This window comes from Triticum urartu, chromosome 4A (genome assembly GCF_056163025.1).
Source record: "Triticum urartu cultivar PI428250 chromosome 4A, HENAU_Tu73, whole genome shotgun sequence".
NCBI lineage: Eukaryota > Viridiplantae > Streptophyta > Magnoliopsida > Poales > Poaceae > Triticum > Triticum urartu.
Genome location: NC_141876.1, coordinates 549,500,263 through 549,520,862, shown reverse-complemented (window position 1 = coordinate 549,520,862; position 20,600 = coordinate 549,500,263).

Here is a 20,600-nt window from a genome sequence, read left to right as displayed (position 1 = left end):
TGCTGCTGGATCAACTGGGTGAGCTCCGGTGGAAAGGCAAATCTGGGGTCACGTCTCAGAGGCATCTAAGGGGTTTAGAAAAGATGAGATGTAAGAATAGAGGGGGTCTAAAGAGAAAACACTACCCATATGCACATGAGGCAAAAGCAAACAATTCACTTCATTCAATCAAACAAGGGCATACAATCGATCTATCTATCGCAAAAGTGCTCGGACTACTATATTTACATGGTGGACTACTACTACTAATGAGGTGGTCTACTAGAAATATTCTTCGGTTGCAGACTCCATGATATCTGCTCCAGCTTCATCAACATAGTCATCATTGCTACTATCTGGATCCGAATCGGTGCCGTCGATGATGATGTAGTCTTCCGGACTAATCTCCTTGGGTTCTTCGTCTTCCTCTACTGGCGTAGGGCCTCCCATAAATATTCCAATCTTCTTGATCAGGTCGTCATTCTTCTCCACCAATACTTCAATTTCTTCTTCATAATATTCACGTGTAGCCTTGAGTTCTTCCTCCAGTTCCTTGATTCTAGTCTTAGCCTTCTTCAGATCTATCATGTCGGCGCACATCTGGTTCTCCTGTCGTCGAATGTGCTGGTTTAACTCCTGGATAAAAGCTGCGATTGATCTATCCTTCCTGGTGCTGATCATCTCCCAGTGTTCATCTCAATGCCCACAAATCTGGTAGATAGTATCCTTGAGATCCTTGCGGTAAAAATAGACTTCTCCAATGCGTCCCATGGCGATGTGAGCTGCCATGCTCTTTCCTAGACTCCAAGTTGGTGCATCAAAAGAAAACTCTATGGGCTCAGTGACTGGCATGAACGTCCTTCCTGGAACTTGAACTTGAATCATCCAGCGCTCTTCTTCAGGTAAAGTGGCGTTGTAGGTTCCTGTGAAGCTTGGTACCCCTATGTTCAGGTATCTAGTGACTTCCGTCAAGTGACATCCAAAGTGTGTATCTTCATCCAGTTGCGTGAACTTGTTCCTTGCATCCGCCATCCTAAAAGACTAGAAAAGATGAGAAGTCAGAAGAGAAGAGAATGGATAGTGATCTAGGTCTTTTAGCTTAGTGGTCATGTCCTACAGTCAGCGTGTGCTCTGATACCATCTCTGTAGCGACCAGACCTCAAACAGTCTGATCTCTGTGCTCCGGTGTCATCCCTAGATCAGTAATGCTGACACCACACAATACTCAGAGGATTTATAGCAGAGTAGCAATCACACACTTATTACATCGAGTGTCTCATAAGAGAACTTATTACAATAAATATGGCTTAAGGCCATCTAATAACGATAACAACGGAAGGCTTGGAAGATAAGTGAGTCCATCAACTCCAACGGCATCACTGAGTATAGAACCATGACCTAAAAACTCCTTAATCGTCGTCTGAAAAGTCTGCAACATTAACGTTGCAGCCCGAAACGGGTCAGCACATGGAATATGCTGGCAATGTAACACATAGAGAGTAATGGAATGAAACAGCTATACTATATGCATATTTGGCTGGTGGAAAGCTCTATGGTTACAGTTTTGCGTAAAGCCAATTTTTCCCTACTTCAAAGGAATAGATTTAATTACTATCACGGTGGTTGTTAAACATTGAGAATGGTTGACAGCATTCTCAATCCCAATTAAGCATCATCATTAAACATAACCCAACAAAATTAATTTAGAGTAACATGTTGAGATTCACATGATAATCCAGGTACTAGATACTCAAGATCGTCCATAACCGGGGACACGGCTAACCATGATTAGTTTATTACACTTTGCAGAGGTTTGCGCACTTTTCCCCACAAGACTCGATCGCCTCCATTTGGTTTCTCGCACTACATGGTGTTTGAGAAGACGGATGACCGAGACATAGTCTTTCAGAAGCGCTAGCACCTTACGATCGGGTAGACCGTACCACCTACATCCCCTACATCTGCTAGTCTACCACTATAAGAGTTCGCATGACTTAGTCAACTATGCTAGAGCCCATAATAGCTTGTGGCTGCACACGGAAGTTTCTAGTATGAATAGTCTCATGATCCCTTTGAGCCCGGGTGGAAGTCCAAAAGAAAACAGGCAAGTCCTGGAATACCCAGGTGCCTCAATCCACCCAGATGTGTGTTTAAGTTTCCACCTTAGATAAACCATTAATTAACAAAACTCACATCTGTCATGGATATCACTCACCCAATCCACGTCTACTAGCATAGCATGGCATAATAAGCAAACGTAGAAGTAACTCCCAAAGGTTTGATAATAAACAGGTAATAGGTTCTACCTCATCTACTTCCCATCCCACAATTTAATTAGATCCTAACCATGCAATGTGTGAGGATTGATCTAATGCAATAAAACTGGGTAGTAGTAAAGGTATGATCAAAGTGTTACTTGCCTTGCTGATGATCCGGGAAACCTAGCGATTCGAAGTAACAAGTGGCGCACTCCGGGTATTCTATCGCAGACAAACAAACAAGCATACAATAAGTACTCATCTAATGCACAGGTAAAACTCAAATAAGAGATCTAACCAGAAGGTTCAACTTAAGAACTCCGGTTGGCAAAAAGAATCAAATCGAACGAAGCAACGGAAGTCAAACGGCGAAAGAAAACAACTTCGTTCTACTAATCTGGATCTAGGGCAAAATTTATAGTAGCAAAATCTTGCTTAAGTTGGTTAAACGGATAGAGGGTTTCGAGACGAAACTCCAGGCGCTTGAATCGCCTGATTTCGATAAACGAGCGAAAAGTTAAACTAAAACGAAAATTGGATCAGGAATCGTGATCAGAAAAATCGCGGATTTAATCCGAGAAAAAGAAAAACGACGAACGTTCGCTAGAACGAACGAACGGACGAACGCTCGCTATTTAAATAAACCGGAAAAACCGATCTATTTAAAAAAAGAAACCGAATCTAAAAACCCGACGGAAAAACCAAACGATTTTTCTAAAAAAATAAAAAAAACCGGCGCAGATTTCGAGGCGGCGGCGAACCTCGGCGAGCGTGCGGCGGCGGCGGCGCTGGGCGGCGCGGCGGGGCTGCAGCGGCGCGGGTGGCGAAGCGCGGCGGCGGCAGCTAGGGCTAGGGCGGCTTAGGGTTTGCCCCGGGTGGGCTGCCCCGGCTTATAAAGCCTGCCGGGCCAGAGTCCCAGGCGGACACGGCCCGGTTAGGTCGGTTTGATTTTTTTTAATTACGCGCAGAAGAAAAATAAAAAGAAAAACTAAACGGACTCCAAAAATTCTGAAATAAATTTTCACGGCCTTCTAAAATCAAGCCGCACAAGGTGAACATTTATTTAGGACCTAAATGCAATTTTGAAAAATGCACATTTTTCTTAAATTCAAACAAAACACCGAAAAACTCCGAAATAAAATCTTATTTGATTTTATAATTTGATCCTTAATATTTCTTTATTTTGGGAAAGTCATTTTATTCCCTCTCTCATATTTTTGTAATAGAAATAATTGATGATAAAATAAATAAAATCAAATGATCCTATTCTCAAAATTTGAGAAAACTCAAATATGAAAATAGCGAAATCCCCAACTCTCTCCGTGGATCATTGAGTTGCGTAGAATTTCTAGGATCAACCAAAATGCAAAATAAAATATGGTATTCAATGATGATCTAATGTATAACATTCCAAATTAAAAATTTGGGATGTTACAAAATGGCATGAGGCCATGAAATCTAAGATGGGATCCATGTATGAGAACAAAAGTGTGGACTTTGGTTGACTTGCCTGATGATCGGCAAGCGATGGAGAATAAATGGATCTTCAAGAAGAAGACTCACGCTGATGGTAATATTATTGTCTACAAAGCTCGACTTGTTGCAAAAGGTTTTCGACAAGTTCAAGGAGTTGACTACGATGAGACCTTCTCACCCGTAGCGATGCTTAAGTCTGTCCGAATCATGTTAGCAATTGCCGCATTTTATGATTATGAAATTTGGCAAATGGATGTCAAAACTGCATTCCTTAATGGATATCTTAAAGAAGAGTTGTATATGATGCAACCAGAAGGTTTTGTCGACCCAAAATGTGCTAACAAAGTGTGCAAGCTCCAGCGATCCATTTATGGACTGGTGCAAGCCTCTCGGAGTTGGAATATACGCTTTGATAGTGTGATCAAAGCATATGGTTTATACAGACTTTTGGAGAAGCCTGTATTTACAAGAAAGTGAGTGGGAGCTCTGTAGCATTTCTAATATTATATGTAGATGACATATTGTTGATCGGAAATGATACTGAATTTTTGAATAGCATAAAAGGATACTTGAATAAGAATTTTTCAATGAAAGACCTCGGTGAAGTTGCTTATATATTGGGCATCAAGATCTATAGAGATAGATCAAGACGCTTAATTGGACTTTCACAAAGCACATACCTTGATAAAGTTTTGAAGAAGTTCAAAATGGATCAAGCAAAGAAAGGGTTCTTGCCTGTGCTACAAGGTGTGAACTTGAGTCAGACTCAATGCCCGACCACTATAGAAGATAGAGAGAAAATGGAAGTCATTCCGTATGCTTCAGCCATAGGTTCTATCATGTATGCAATGTTGTGTACTAGACCTGATGTGTGCCTTGCTATTAGTTTAGCAGGGAGGTACCAAAGTAATCCAGGAGTGGATCACTGGACATCGGTCAAGAACATCCTGAAATAGCTGAAAAGGAGTAAGGATATGTTTCTCATTTATGGATGTGACAAAGAGCTCGTCGTAAATGGTTACGTCGATGCAAGCTTTGACATTGATCCGGATGACTATAAGTCACAAACCGGATACATATTTTTATTGAATGGTGGAGCTATCATTTGGTGCAGTTCCAAGCAAAGCGTCATGGCGGGATCTACGTGTGAAGCGGAGTACATAGCTACTTCGGAAGCAGCAAATGAAGGAGTCTGGATGAAGGAGTTCATATCCGATCTAGGTCCAATGAAAATCTTTTGTGACAATACTGGTGCAATTGCCTTGGCAAAGGAATCCAGATTTCATAAGAGAACCAAGCACATCAAGAGACGCTTCAATTCCATCCGCGACCAAGTCAAGGAGGGAGACATAGAGATTTGCAAGATACATACTGATCTGAATGTTGCAGACCCATTAACTAAGCCTCTCTCATGAACAAAACATGATCAACACCAAGACTCCATGGGTGTTAGAATCATTACAGTGCAATCTAGATTATTGACTCTAGTGCAAGTGGGAGACTGAAGGAAATATCCCTAGAGGCAATAATAAAGTTGTTATTTATATTTCCTTATATCATGATAAATGTTTATTATTCATACTAGAATTGTATTAACCAGAAACTTAGTACATGTGTGAATACATAGACAAAATGAGTGTCACTAGTATGCCTCTACTTGACTAGCTCGTTAATCAAAGATGGTTAAGTTTCCTAGCCATGGACAAGAATTGTCATTTGATGAACGGGATCACATTATTAGAGAATGTTGTGATTGACTTGACCCATCCATTAGCTTAGCACTTTGATCGTTTAGTTTACTGTTATTGCTTTCTCCATAACTTATACATGTTCCTATGACTATGAGATTATGCAACTCCCGAATACCAGAGGAACACTTAGTGTGCTATCAAATGTCACAACGTAACTGGGTGACTATAAAGATGCTCTACAGGTGTCTCCGATGGTGTTTGTTGAGTTGGCATAGATCGATATTAGGATTTGTTACTCCGTGTATCAGAGAGGTATCTCTGGGCCCTCTAGGTAATGCACATCACTATAAGCCTTGCAAGCAATGTGACTAATGAGTTAGTTACAGGATGTTGCATTATGGAACGAGTAAAGAGACTTGCCAGTAACGAGATTGAACTAGGTATTGAGAAACCGACGATCGAATCTCGGGCAAGTAACATACCGATGACAAAGGGAACAACATATGTTGTTATGCGGCTTGACCGATAAAGATCTTCGTAGAATATGTAGGAACCAATATGAGCATCCAGGTTCCGCTATTGGATATTGACCGGAGATGAGTCTCCGTCATGTCTACATAGTTCTCGAACCCGTAGGGTCCGCACGCTTAACATTCGATGACGATCGGTATTATGAGTTTATGTGTTTTGACGTACCAAAGGTAGTTCGGAGTCCCAGATGTGATCACGGACATGACAAGGAGTCTCCAAATGGCCGAGACATAAAGATCGATGTATTGGAAGGCTATGTTTGGACATTGGAAGGGTTCCGGATGAGTTCGGGCATTTACCGGAATACCGGGGGGTTACCGGAACCCCCCGGGGAGTCAATGGGCCTTATTGGGCCTTAGTGGGAGAGAAGAGAAGGCAGCTAGGAGGAGGGTGCCCCCCAATCCTATCCGAATTGGGTGGGGGGGCGGCCCCCCTTTCCTTTCTCCTTCTCCTTCTTCCTTCTTTTCCTAGTGGGACTAGGAAAGGGGGGAGTCCTACTCCTACTAGGATGATGACTCCTCCCCCCTTGGTGTGCCTAGAGGGCCGGCCGACCTCCCCCTCCCTCCTTTATATACGTGGGGAGGGGGGCACCCTAGAACACATCATAGTTGATCTTAGCCGTGTGCGATGCCCCCTCCACAGATTTCCACCTCGGTCATATCGTTCCAGTGCTTAGGCGAAGCCCTGCACCGGTAGCTTCATCATCACCGTCACCACGCCATCGTGCTGACGCAACTCTCCCTCGACCTCGGCTGGATCTAGAGTTCGTGGGACGTCACTGAGTTGAACGTGTGCAGATCGCGGAGGTGCCGTATCTTTGGTACTAGGATCGGTCGGATCGTGAAGACGTACGACTACATCAACCGCGTTGTCATAACGCTTCCGCTTACGGTCTACGAGGGTACGTGGACAACACTCTCCCCTCTCGTTGCTATGCATCACCTAGATGGACCTTGCGTGTGTGTAGGAAAATTTTGAAATTACTACGTTCCCAACAGAAGGATGACAAAGTGAAAGGTATATTTGATATACATGTTATTGATGTGTACCTTATTAATGCTCGCAGTAGCGCCTGGGTATTTGATACTGGTTCTGTTGCTAATATTTGCAACTCAAAATAGGGGCTACGAATTAAGCGAAGATTGGCTAAGGACGAGGTGACGATGCGCGTGGGAAATGGTTCCAAAGTCGATGTGATCGCAGTCGGCACGCTACCTCTACACTTACCTTCATGATTAGTTTTAGACCTGGATAATTGTTATTTGGTGCCAGCGTTAAGCATGAACATTATATTTGGATATTGTTTGATGTGAGACAGTTATTAATTTAAATCAGAGAATAATGGTTGTTCTATTTATATGAGTAATATCTTTTATGGTCATGCACCCTTCATGATGGTCTATTTTTGTTCAATCTCGATTGTAGTGATACACATATTCATAATATTGAAGCCAAAAGATGCAAGGTTAATAATGATAGTGCAACTTATTTGTGGCACTGCCGTTTAGGTCATATTGGTGTAAAACGCATGAAGAAACTACATGTTGATGGGCTTTTGGAATCACTTGATGCTTGCGAACCATGCCTCATGGGCAAGATGACAAAGACTTTGTTCTCCAGAACAATGGAGCGAGCAACTGACTTATTGGAAATAATACATACTGATGTATGCGGTCCGATGAGTTTTGAGGCTCGCGGCGGGTAACGTTATTTTCCGACCTTCACAGATGATTTAAGCAGATATGGTTATATCTACTTAATGAAACATAAGTCTGAAACATTTGAGAAGTTCAAAGAATTTCACAGTGAAGTGGAAAATCATCGTAACAAGAAAATAAAGTTTCTACGATCTGATCATGGAGGTGAATATTTGATTTATGAGTTTGGTCTTCATTTGAAACAATGTGGAATAGTTTTGCAACTCACAGCACCTGGAACACCACAGCGTAATGGTGTGTCCGAACATCGTAACCGTACTTTATTAGATATGGTGCGATCTATGATGTCTCTTACCGATTTACCGCTATTGTTTTGGGGTTATGCTTTAGAGACAACTGCATTCATGTTAAATAGGGCACCATCTAAATCCGTTGAGACGACACCATATGAATTGTGGTTTGGCAAGAAACCTAAGCTGTCATTTCTTAAAGTTTGGGGCTGTGATGCTTATGTGAAAAAGCTTCAACCTGATAAGCTCAAACCCAAATCGAAGAAATGTGTCTTCATAGGATAACCAAAGGAGACTGTTGGGTACACCTTCTATCACAGATCCGAAGGCAAGATATTCATTGCTAAGAATGGATCCTTTCTAGAGAAGGAGTTTCTCTCGAAAGAAGTGAGTGGGAGGAAAGTAGAACTTGATGAGGTAATTGTACCTTCTCCCGAAATGGAAAGTAATTCATCACAGAAATCAGTTCCAGTGATTCCTACACCAATTAGTGAGGAAGCTAATGATGATGATCATGAAACTTTAGATCACGTTACTACTGAACCTTGTAGGTCAACCAGAGTATGATCCGCACCAGAGTGGTACGGTAATCCTATTCTCGAGGTCATGTTACTAGACCATGATGAACCTATGAACTATGAGGAAGTGATGATGAGCCCAGATTCCGTGAAATGGCTTGAGGCCATGAAATCTGAGATGGGATCCACGTATGAGAACAAAGTGTGGACTTTGGTTGACTTGCCCGATGATCGGCAAGCCATAGAAAATAAATGGATCTTCAAGAAGAAGACTGATGCTGACGGTAATGCTACTGTCTACAAAGCTAGAGTTGTTGCGAAAGGTTTTCGACAAGTTCAAGGAGTTGACTACGATGAGACCTTTTCTCACTCGTAGCGATGCTTAAGTCTATCTAAATCATGTTAGCAATTGCCGCATTTCATGATTATGAAATTTGGCAAATGGATGTCAAAACTGCATTTCTTAATGAATATCTTAAAGAAGAGTTGCATATGATGCAACCAGAAGGTTTTGCCGATCCTAAAGGTGCTAACAAAGTGTGCAAGCTCGAGTGATCCATTTATGGAATGGTGCAAGCCTCTCTGAGTTGGAATGTACACTTTGATAGTGTGATCAAAGCATATGGTTTTATACAGACTTTTGGAGAAGCCTGTATTAACAAGAAAGCGAGTGGGAGCTCTGTAGCATTTCTAATATTATATGTGGATGACATATTGTTGATTGGAAATAATACAAAATTTCTAGATAGCATAAAAGGATACTTGAATAAGATTTTTTCAATGAAAGACCTCGGTGAAGCTACTTATATATTGGGCATCAAGATCTATAGAGATAGATCAAGACGCTTAATTGGACTTTCACAAAGCACATACCTTGATAAAGTTTTGAAGATGTTCAAAATGGACCCGTCAAAGAAAGGGTTCTTGCTTGTATTACAAGGTGTGAAGTTGAGTCAGACTCAATGCCCGACCATTGCAGAAGATAGAGAGAAAATGGAAGGCATTCCCTATGCCTCAGCCATAGTTTCTATCATGTATGCAATGCTGTGTACCGGACCTGATGTATGCCCTGCTATAAGTTTAGCCGGGAGGTACCAAAGTAATCCAGGAGTGGATCATTGGAGAGCGGTCAAGAACATCCTGAAATACCTGAAAAGGACTAAGGATGTGTTTCTCATTTATGGAGGTGACAAAGAGCTTGTCGTAAATGGTTACGTCGATGCAAGCTTTGACACTTATCCGGATGACTCTAAGTCACAAACCAGGTACATATTTATATTGAATGGTGGAGCTGTCAGTTGGTACAGTTGCAAGCAGAGCATCGTGGCGGGATCTACATGTGAAGCGGAGTACATAGCTGCTTCGGAATCAGCAAATGAAGGAGTTCATATCTGATCTAGGTGTAATACCTAGTGCATCGGGTCCAATGAAAATCTTTTGTGACAATATTGGAGCAATTGCCTTGGCGAAGGAATCCAGATTTCACAAGAGAACCAAACACATCAAGAGACGTTTCAATTCCATCCGCGATCAAGTCAAGGAGGGAGACAGAGATTTGCAAAATAGATACGTATCTGAATGTTGCAGACCCGTTGACAAAGCCATTCTCACAAGCAAAACATGATCAGCACCAAGACTCCATGGTTGTTATAATCATTACTATGTAATCTAGATTATCGACTCTAGTGCAAGTGGGAGACTGAAGGAAATATGCCCTAGAGGCAATAATAAAGTTGTTATTTATATTTCCTTATATCATGATAAATGTTTATTATTCATGCTAGAATTGTATTAACCGGAAACTTAGTACATGTGTGAATACATAGACAAACAGAGTGTCCCTAGTATGCCTCTACTTGACTAGCTCGTTAATCAAAGATGGTTAAGTTTCCTGACCATAGACATGTGTTGTCATTTGATGAATAGGAACACATCATTAGAGAATGATGTGATGGACAAGACCCATCCGTTAGCTTAGCATTATGATCATTTAGTTTTGTTACTATTGCTTTCTTCATGACTTATACATATTCCTCTGACTATGAGATTATGCATCTCCCGAATACCGGAGGAACACCTTGTGTGCTATCAAACGTCACAACATAACTGGGTGATTATAAAGATGCTCTACAGGTGTATCCGAAGGTGTTTGTTGAGTTGGCATAGATCGAGATTAGGATTTGTCACTCTGTGTATCGGAGAGGTATCTCTGGGCCCTCTCGGTAATGCACATCACTATAATCCTTGCAAGCAATGTGACTAATGAGTTAGTTGCGGGCTGATGCATTACGAAACGAGTAAAGAGACTTGCCGGTAATGACATTGAACTAGGTATGATGATACCGACGATCGAATCTCGGGCAAGTAACATACCGATGACAAAGGGAATAGTGTATGTTGTTATGCGGTTTGACCGATAAAGATCTTCGTAGAATATGTAGGAGCCAATATGAGCATCCAGGTTCCGCTATTGGTTATTGACCGGAGATGTGTCTCGGTCATGTCTACATAGTTCTCAAACCTGTAGGGTCCATATGCTTAACGTTCGATGACGATTTGTATTATGAGTTATGTGTTTTTGATGATCGAAGTTTGTTCAGAGTCACGGATTAGATCACGGACATGATGAGGAGTCTCGAAATGGTCGAGAGGTAAAGATTGATATATTGGAAGGTTATATACGGACTCCAGAATGGTTCCGAAAAAGATCGGGGATTTTTGGGAGTACCGAGAGGTTACCGGAACCCCCCGGGAAAGTTATTGGGCCTAATGGGCCATAGTGGAGGAGAGGAGGTAGGCCACAGGAGGTGGGGCATGCCCCTTGCCCCAATCCGAATTGGACAAGGGGAGGGGGCGCGGCCCCCCTCTTTCCTTCTCCCTCTCCCTCCTTTCCCCTTTCCCCCTCTCCATTGGAAGGAAAGGGGGGGGCGAATCCTACTAGGTTTGGAGTCCTAGTAGGATCCCCCCCTTGGCCGGCCTCCTCCTCCCCCTTCTTTATATACGTGGTCAGAGGGCACCCCAAGGCACAACATCAATTGTCTTAGCCGTGTGCGGTGCCCCCCTCCACAATTTACCGCCTCGGTCATATTGTCGTAGTGCTTAGGCAAATCCCTGCACGGATCACATCATCAACACCGTCACCACACCGTCGTGTTGATGAAACTCTCCCTCGACCCTCTACTGGATCAAGAGCTCGAGGGACGTCATCGTGCTAAACATGTGCCGAACACGGAGGTGCAGTACGTTCGGTACTTGGATCAGTTGGATCGTGAAGACGTTCGACAACATCAACCGCGTTACTAAATGCTTCCGCTTTCGGTCTACGGGGGTACGTGGACACACTCTCCCGTCTCATTTCTATGCATCTCCTAGATAGATCTTGCGTGATTGTAGGAATTTTATTGAATTAATACGTTCCCCTTCACAGGTTCACTACAAGGATGTGAAGTCCTATCATTTTTATTTTTCCTTTTCTTTTTAGTTAGACTAGGTGTAGTGGTGTTGTTCCTTTGTGAATCATGTTCAATTCTTTTTGGATGTCCCTCAGGATAAAGTGGTTCCTGAGTCATTTTACCTCCTCTAGTTGCAACTCTAACAACAAAGTCATGTATATTATTATTCATTTCATGTAGCAACTCTCTTTGAGATTTAGCAACTTGTTCTAACTGGGTTTGTACCATAGAAGCATGCTTTCCAACACCTCTAACATCATTTGAGATTCTTAATAACAAGTCACTCAAGCGAGCAATCATATCAGAATTGTATTTCAATTGTTTCATAACATTTGCATTGAAGTGATCTTGTTTTCTAATATAGTTTTCAAACTCATAAATGCATTGGCTAGGGTGCATATTGTGAGGATTGTCATTATCATTGAATTTCATAAGAGAATTTACCTCTACCACCTTAGCAGGTGGTGGTGTATTAAGCCATGTATTTCTTTGATAGGAGGTAAATTTTTAACATCCTCGGCTTTAATACCTTTTTCCTTCATGGATTTCTTTGCCTCTTGCATATTTTCAGGACTGAGATATAATATACCCCTCTTCTTCGGAGTGGGTTTAGGCGGTGGTTCAGGAAGAGTCCAATCATCATAATTTTTCAATATGTTATTCAATAATTCTTCAGCTTGCCCAACAGTTCGTTCCCTGAAAACACAACCAGCACAACTATCTAGGAAGTTCCTAGAAGCATCGCTTAGTCCATTATAGAAGATATCAAGTATTTCATTTTTCTTAAGAGGATGATCAGGCAAAGCATTAAGCAACTGGCAAAGCCTCCCCCAAGCTTGTGGGAGACTCTCTTCTTTAATTTGCACAAAGTTAAACATTTCCTGTAAAGTAGCTTGTTTCTTATGAGCAAGGAACTATTTTTCAGAGAAGTAATAAATCATATCCTAGGGACTACGCACACAACCAGGAGCAAGAGTATTGTATCAAGCTTTAGCATCACCCTTTAATAAGAACGGAAATAATTTGAGAATAAAGTAATAATGAGTCTTCTCATCATGAGTAAAAAGGGTGGCTATGTCATTCAACTTAGTAAGATGTGCCACAACAGTTTCAGTTTCATAACCATGGAAAGGATCAGATTCAACCAAAGTAATCAACTCTGGGTCGACACAAAATTCATAATCCTTATCATCAATAAATATAGGTGAAGTAGAAAACTTAGGATCATATTGCATTCTAGCATTCAGAGATTTTTCTTTATATTTGCATAGTAATTTCTCTAGATCATCTCTATCCTTACAAGCAAGAATCTCTCTAGTTGTATCTTCATTCATAACATAGCCTTCTAGTACCTTAGGCAATTCATATCTAGGAGGGCTAGTTCTAGTAGGTGTTTCAAGATTTTCAGGTTGAAACTCATCCTCAGATTCAACAACATCATGTTGAATTACTCTAGCAATTTATTCATCAAGAAAATCACCAAGTGGCACATCATTATCATCAAGTAAGGTACTAGCATCATCATAAGTATCATTCATAGCAGAAGTAGCATCATCAATAACTCGCGACATATCAGGATTAATAGCATGTGGTGTTGTTGCAAGTTTACTTATAACAGAAGGTGAATCTAAAGCAGAACTGGATGGCAGTTCCTTACCTCCCCTCGTCTTAGAGGGATAAATCTTAGTCTTAGCATCCTTCATATTCTTCATAGTGATAAATTGATAATAATCCCAAGTGACTCAACAAATATAGCTATGCTCCCTGGCAACGGCGCCAGAAAAAGGTCTTGATAACCCACAAGTATAGGGGATCGCAACAGTTTTCGAGGGTAGAGTATTCAGCCCAAATTTATAGATTCGACACAAGGGGAGCCAAAGAATATTTGCAAGTATTAGCAACTGAGTTGTCAATTCAACCACACCTGGAGATTAATTATTTGCAGCAATGTGATCAGTAGCAAAGTAATATGATAGTTTTTCAGTAGTAACAGTAGCAATGGTAACAGTAACAGTGATAGAAGTAATTTCGTAGCAAGTGCAACAGTAACGATAGCAATAGTAACTTAACAAGAACAATATAGGATAAATTCGTAGGCATTGGATCGGTGACTTGTTGGATGATATTCATCATGAGCCAGTTATAACCTAGGGCGATACGGCACTAGCTCCAGTTCATCAATATAATGTAGGCATGTATTCCGTAAATAGTCATACGTGCTTATGAAAAGAACTTGCATGACATCTTTTGTCCTACCCTCCCGTGTCAGCGGAGTCCAATTGGAAACTAAGGGATATTAAGGCCTCCTTTTAATAGAGAACCGGAACAAAGCATTAACACACGGTGAATACATGAACTCCTCAAACTACGGTCATCACCGGGAGTGGTTCTGATTATTGTCACTCCGGGGTTGCCGGATCATAACACATAGTAGGTGACTATAACTTGCAAGATTGGATCTAAAACATGGATATAATGGTGATAACATAAACGGGTTCAGATCTGAAATCATGGCACCCAGGCCCAAAGTGACAAGCATTAAGCATGGCAAAGTCATAGCAACATCGATCTTAGAACATAGTGGATACTAGGGATCAAGCCCTAACAAAACTAACTCGATTATATGATGAATCTCATCCAACTCCTCACTGACCAGCAAGCCTACGAAAGAATTACTCACTCCCGGTGGGGAGCATCATGGAATTGGCGATGGAGAAGGGTTGGTGATGATGAAGAACGAAGATCCCCCTCTTCGGAGCCCCAAACGGACTCCAGATATGGCCTCCCGATGAAGAACATGAGGTAACGGCGGCTCCGTCACGTGAATCACGATAATTCTTTCTCCCTCATTTTTTCTGAAAAGATAGGTATTTATGGAGTTGGAATTAGGGTCTGCGGGGCCACCTGGTGGGTGTAACGCCCGGGTAATTAAGCTACAGTAATCCCACGCTAATGGAGCCACGTTACCTACGTTACTGTTGCTAATCGGTCGTTAGATCAAAACCGGACCAAAATTCAAATTCAAACTTTGGTAAATAATAAAAGTTTTCAAACATTGAAATAAAAATGTTCGGTTTGTACTAAATATTACATAGATAATTGTGGTGTAGGAGACCCAGTTTTATAAAATGCATAAATATTTTAAACTGAATTGAAACACAAGAGAAAATAAATAAAAGAAAGAAAATACGAAAAAGGTCAAAGCAACAACAAAAAAAAAGAGAAAAGCCCCCCCCCCTCCCTGGGCCGTGGCCCAACTGGGCCAACCCACCTAGCCCAGTCGGCCCACCCCGGGCTATAACCCCCCCCCCCCCCACTGCCAGAAACCCTAACCCCATCCCCCACTCTCCCCACGATCCCCTTCCCCCCCCCCACGGCGCGCCCCATTCTCCCCCGATCCAGATCGGATCAGGCTCGACGCCGCCGCCTCGCCCTCATCGCCACCGAACGCCGTCGCCCCCCCTTCCCCTCCTGGACCTCGCCGGCGCCCTTCCCCACCGGCCTGCATCCTCCTCGCCGGAGCCTGTCCCCGGTGCCACCCCGACGCCCTGCGCCCGCCCTCCGTCGTCCGCTACTGCCTTGCCGCCCCGCCTGGGCCTCGTCGGAGCGCTCCCTCGCCGGACCTCCTCCCCGTCTCCGTCGGTCGTCCCTGGCCTCCTCCGCAACGGCTTCCTCGAGCCTTGCCGCCCCCCCTGGTCTCTACTCGAACGTGAGGCCCGCCTCTCCTCTCTTCCCTCTCTGTCCGGCGTCGCCTCCCGTTCGTCCCCGTGCGCTAGCACGAGCAGCTCCGCCCCTGACCTCCCCCTCCGTGGCCGCGCTGTGCGCGCGACGCGCCTGCGCGCCCGTCGCATCCCCGACGGCTGGCCGTGCTTCGCTACTCGTCGGAGGCCGCCAGCTCGCGTCGCGCCTCCCGCCATCTGCGGCCCCACGCGAACCCCGCCGCTGCTGCGCCGCTCACTGTCGTTGCGCACCGCGCTTCGCTACCCGCCTGCCGCTCGCGCCTTCGTCCCTCGCCGCTGCTGGCAGCTGCCGGCGCCCCGCCGGCCTCGCCCCGCCCCAGGCAGGCTGCGGCCTCCACGGGCGCCCGCCCCGCTCCCGACCCCGGGGTTCCGCCCGTTAACCCGCCCCGCGGGGTTGGCCTAGTGCCACTGACGAACGGGCCCCACGCCCTGAAAATATTTAATAAAAAAAGGATTAAAAAAACTAAATAAAAATATTAATTAATCAATTAATTAATCCTAATTAGATTAGCCTAATTAACTAGTTTCACCTAATTAACTTTCATTAATTAACATAACTAATCTGTTTAACTAAACTAATTAACCTGGTTAATTAGATAACAGACAATGACATGTGGGTCCCGCTGGACCCACCTGTCTGTTTGACTGGTCAACCGACCAGTTGACCTGCTGACATCACTCTGATGTCATGCTGGCGTCATCATTCACTGTTTTGGATAATGTTGGAATTAAATATATAATTAAAATCAGAAAATGATTTAAATCTTTAGAAAATCATATCTTTTAATCCGTAACTCGGATGAAAATACTTTGTACATGAAAGTTGCTCAGAACGATGGGACGAATTCGGATACACAGTCCGTTCGTCCGCCACACATCCCTAGCATAGTGAACACGCAACTTTTCCTCGCCGGTTCATCTGTCCGAAAACGCAAAACACCGGGAATACTTTCCCGGATGTTTCCCCCCTTCGCCGGTATCACATAATACCGCGTTAGGGCATACCTAGCACCGCGTATTGCCACGTCTTGCTTTGTGTTACATTTAATTGCTCTGTTATTTATTGTGTTCCCCCTCCGTTACTTCTTTCCGGTAGACCCTGAGGCCGATGCCGGTACCCCTGTGATCGACTACTTCGACGACCCCTCCTTCTTGTCTGAGCAACCAGGCAAGCCCCCCCCCCCTTGATCACCAGATATCGCCTACTCTCCTCTATACTGCTTGCATTAGAGTAGTGTAGCATGTTACTGCTTCCCGTTACTCCTATACTGATGCATAGCCTGTCCTTGCTACTACTGTTGTTATCTTTACCTGCAATCCTATTGCTTAGTATAGGATGCTAGTTTATCATCAGTGGCCCTACATCCTTGTCCGTCTGCCATGCTATACTATCGGGCCGTGATCACTCGGGAGTTGATCACGAGTATATACTATATACTTTATACATGATACATGTGGTGACTAAAGACGGGTCGGCTTGTGGAGCACCCGCGAGTGATTCACGGATTGGGGGCTGAAAGGACCTTTGTCCCAACGGCCCTCTGTGTGGATCTTTGAGGCGGAGCGACAGGGCAGGTTCCGACCACCTAGGAGAGAGGTGGGCCTGGCCCTAGTCGGCGTTCGCGGATACTTAACACGCTTAACGAGATCTGGGTATTTGATCTGAGTTTGACCATTTGGTCTATACGCACTAACCATCTACGCGGGAGTAGTTATGGGTATCCCGGCGTCGTGGTATCAGCTGAAGCCTTCTTGACGTCAGCGACGGAGCGGCGCGCGCTGGATTGGACTGGAACGCCACTAGGCTAGGTCTGCTTCCGGCCGCCCACGCAACGTGCAGGTGTGCTAAGGGCGATGGGCCCAGACCCCTGGGCGCTTAGGTTTAGACCGGCGTGCTGACCTCTCTGTTGGTCTAGGTGGGGCTGCGACGTGTTGATCTTCCGAGGCCGGGCATGACCCAGGAAAGTGTGTCCGGCCAAATGGGATCGAGCGAGTTGGGGTATGTGGTGCACCCCTGCAGGGAAGTTAATCTATTCGAATAGCCGTGATCTTCGGTAACAGGACGACTTGGAGTTGTACCTTGACCTTATGACAACTAGAACCGGATACTTAATAAAACACACCCTTCCAAGTGCCAGATACAACCGGTGGTCGCTCTCTCACAGGGCGACGAGGGGAGGATCATCGGTTAGGATTATGCTATGCGATGTTACTTGGTGAACTTACCTTTTGCTCTCTTCTGCATGCTGCAAGATGGAGGTGGCCAGAGGCGTAGTCTTCGATAGGACTAGCTATCCCCCTCTTATTCCGGCATTCTGCAGTTCAGTCCACATATGATACCCTTACTCCATTTGATACCCATGCATATGTAGTGTAGCTCCTTGCTTGCGAGTACTTTGGATGAGTACTCACGGTTGCTTTCTCCCCCTTTTCTCCCTTTCCTTTCATTCTGGTTGTCGCAACCAGATGCTGGAGTCCAGGAGCCAGACGCCACCGTCGACGACGACTCCTACTACACCGGAGGTGCCTACTACTACGTGGTGCCCGCTGACGACGACCAGGAGTAGTTAGGAGGATCCCAGGCAGGAGGCCTGCGCCTCTTTCGATCTGTATCCCAGTTTGTGCTAGCCTTCTTAAGGCAAACTTGTTTAACTTATGTCTGTACTCAGATATTGTTGCTTCCGCTGACTCGTCTATGATCGAGCTCTTGTATTCGATCCCTCGAGGCCCCTGGCTTGTAATATGATGCTTGTATGACTTATTTTAATTGTAGAGTTGCGTTGTGATATCTTCCCGTGAGTCCTTGATCTTGATCGTACACATTTGCGTGCATGATTAGTGTACGGTTGAATCGGGGGCGTCACAGTGGGGACAACCCACGTGGGCGCGCCAGGAGGGGGGCGCCCTGGTTGGTTGTGCCCACCTAGGTGCCCCCTCCGGTGGATCTTGGCTCCAGAAATTCTCTTTATTTATATAAAAATTCCTCGCAAAGTTTCGTTCCATTCCGAGAACTTTTATTTTTGCACAAAAACAACACTATGGTAGTTCTGTTGAAAACATCGTCAATCCGGGGTTAGTTTCATTCAAATCATGCAATTTAGAGTCCAAAACAAGAGGAAAAGCATTAGAAAAAGTAGATATGTTGGAGACGTATCAGGGGAGAGGCTGAATTGGGAGGCGCCCAAGTAGGATTCCTCCTACTTGGGGCACCCCCTTGGCTGCCTCTCCTCCCCTCCAACCTATATATATGAGGGGGACACCGCTAGAACACACAGCAATGATTGTTAGCTGTGTGCGGTGCCCCCTCCATAGTTTACGCCTTCGGTCATATTGTCGTAGTGCTTAGGCGAAGCCCTGCGCGGATCACTTCACCATCACCATCACCTCGCCGTCGTGCTGACAAAACTCTCGCTCAACACTTTGCTGGATCAAGAGTTTGATGGGACGTCATCGAGCTGAACGTGTGCAGAACTCGGAGGTGTCGTACGTTCGGTGCTTGATCGGTTGGAATGAGAAGAAGTTCGAATACATCAACCGCGTTGTCAAACGCTTCCGCTTTCAGTCTACGTGGGTACGTAGACACACTTTCCCCCTCTCGTTGCTACGCATCTCCTAGATAGATCTTGCGTGAGCGTAAGATTTTTTTTGAAATTGCATGCTACCTTCCCCAACATTTTACCCCTCGCTACTACTAAGCGGTCTCTACCGTGCCCCCGGGACATGCCATAGTAGTAGCGCGGGTTTATACCCCTCGCTACTACTAATTACGAGGTAAGTGAAGTCCCCATATCCTCGGCCTCCCCTCTCTCCCTCACTCTTCCCCCTCTCTCCATAGGCTCTCCGGTGGTGAGGTGCTCCTGCCCAAGCACATCTGCTCCTCCATGGTGCCCAACGAGTCCGCCTCCTCGCGTCGCTGGCGTCCAGGAGCTCGCACGTCTTCCCCTGGCCTCCATGCCACCACGACGGAGCACCTCATCACCAGTGACCAGCTCCGATGCGCCCTCCATCTCCTTCCTTTCTCCCTTGTTTCTCCTTTTCCCTCTCCTTCGATTTTACTCACCTCCCATGCCCATGCTGCGTAGGTCAGCGACATGGCCAACCAGGAGCTCTCCGCCTTGGCCGCAAAGAGGATCCTCACACTGTCGTCTTGCTCTACACTGGATGCAGTCCCTTTCCAATAGCCGTCGCTGGATCTGGTCTGCCGCTACCCGTCCGCACCTCCGGCAACCCTGTCGTCGCTGGATCGAACAATTGACACCATTGAAAGCATGCACGGGGTCGAGAATTTTTCTTGGTTTATGAAATTAATAGTAGTACCGCGGGTCACAGTCACGCGCTACTACTAACACATGTACTAGTAGCACGGGATGCACCGCGCTACTACTACTAGTTAGCTGTAGCGCCGTAGTAGTAGCGCGGGCACCCGTGCTACTACTAGGCCTTTTCCTAGTAGTGTATGTAGCCCGCACACACTGCTATGGTGTATCACGGGACAGAGGAACGACCATTTATGTACACATTGTTCGATGAAGCTGAAGGGGGAGTATGTGTGGGACGACATGATCTGTTGATGAAAAACTTGTTGGACATCTGGTTAATCTTTTCGAATTTGAGACATTTTTGTACCAGACTTAATTTGCTTGCTATGTATGGATGATGTGTGGTATTTTCTATCTGAACTTTGATGAATATCGAACGGTTTGCATGAATTTTGTTTGGTTAGTTCAAATGCGGGTTGAAATGTATGTGGGCGGTGTTGGATGACCGGCTCCCGCATCCGTGTCCCTGGAGTGGTCCCCCCTGCCCACAGACATACGCGGGAGGAAATTTGCGGTCGCTGTTGGACAAGCCCTGTGCAAGTACCACTTTATTGATATATTGCCCACTTCCTTCTATCACAAAGTCTTTAGGAGCACGTGCTATAGTCGGCTGTTAGTTTGTATCCCGCTTCTCTTCTTTCTCATCTTCTCTCTATTACAACTCAGCAAAAATATGATATTTAAAGTC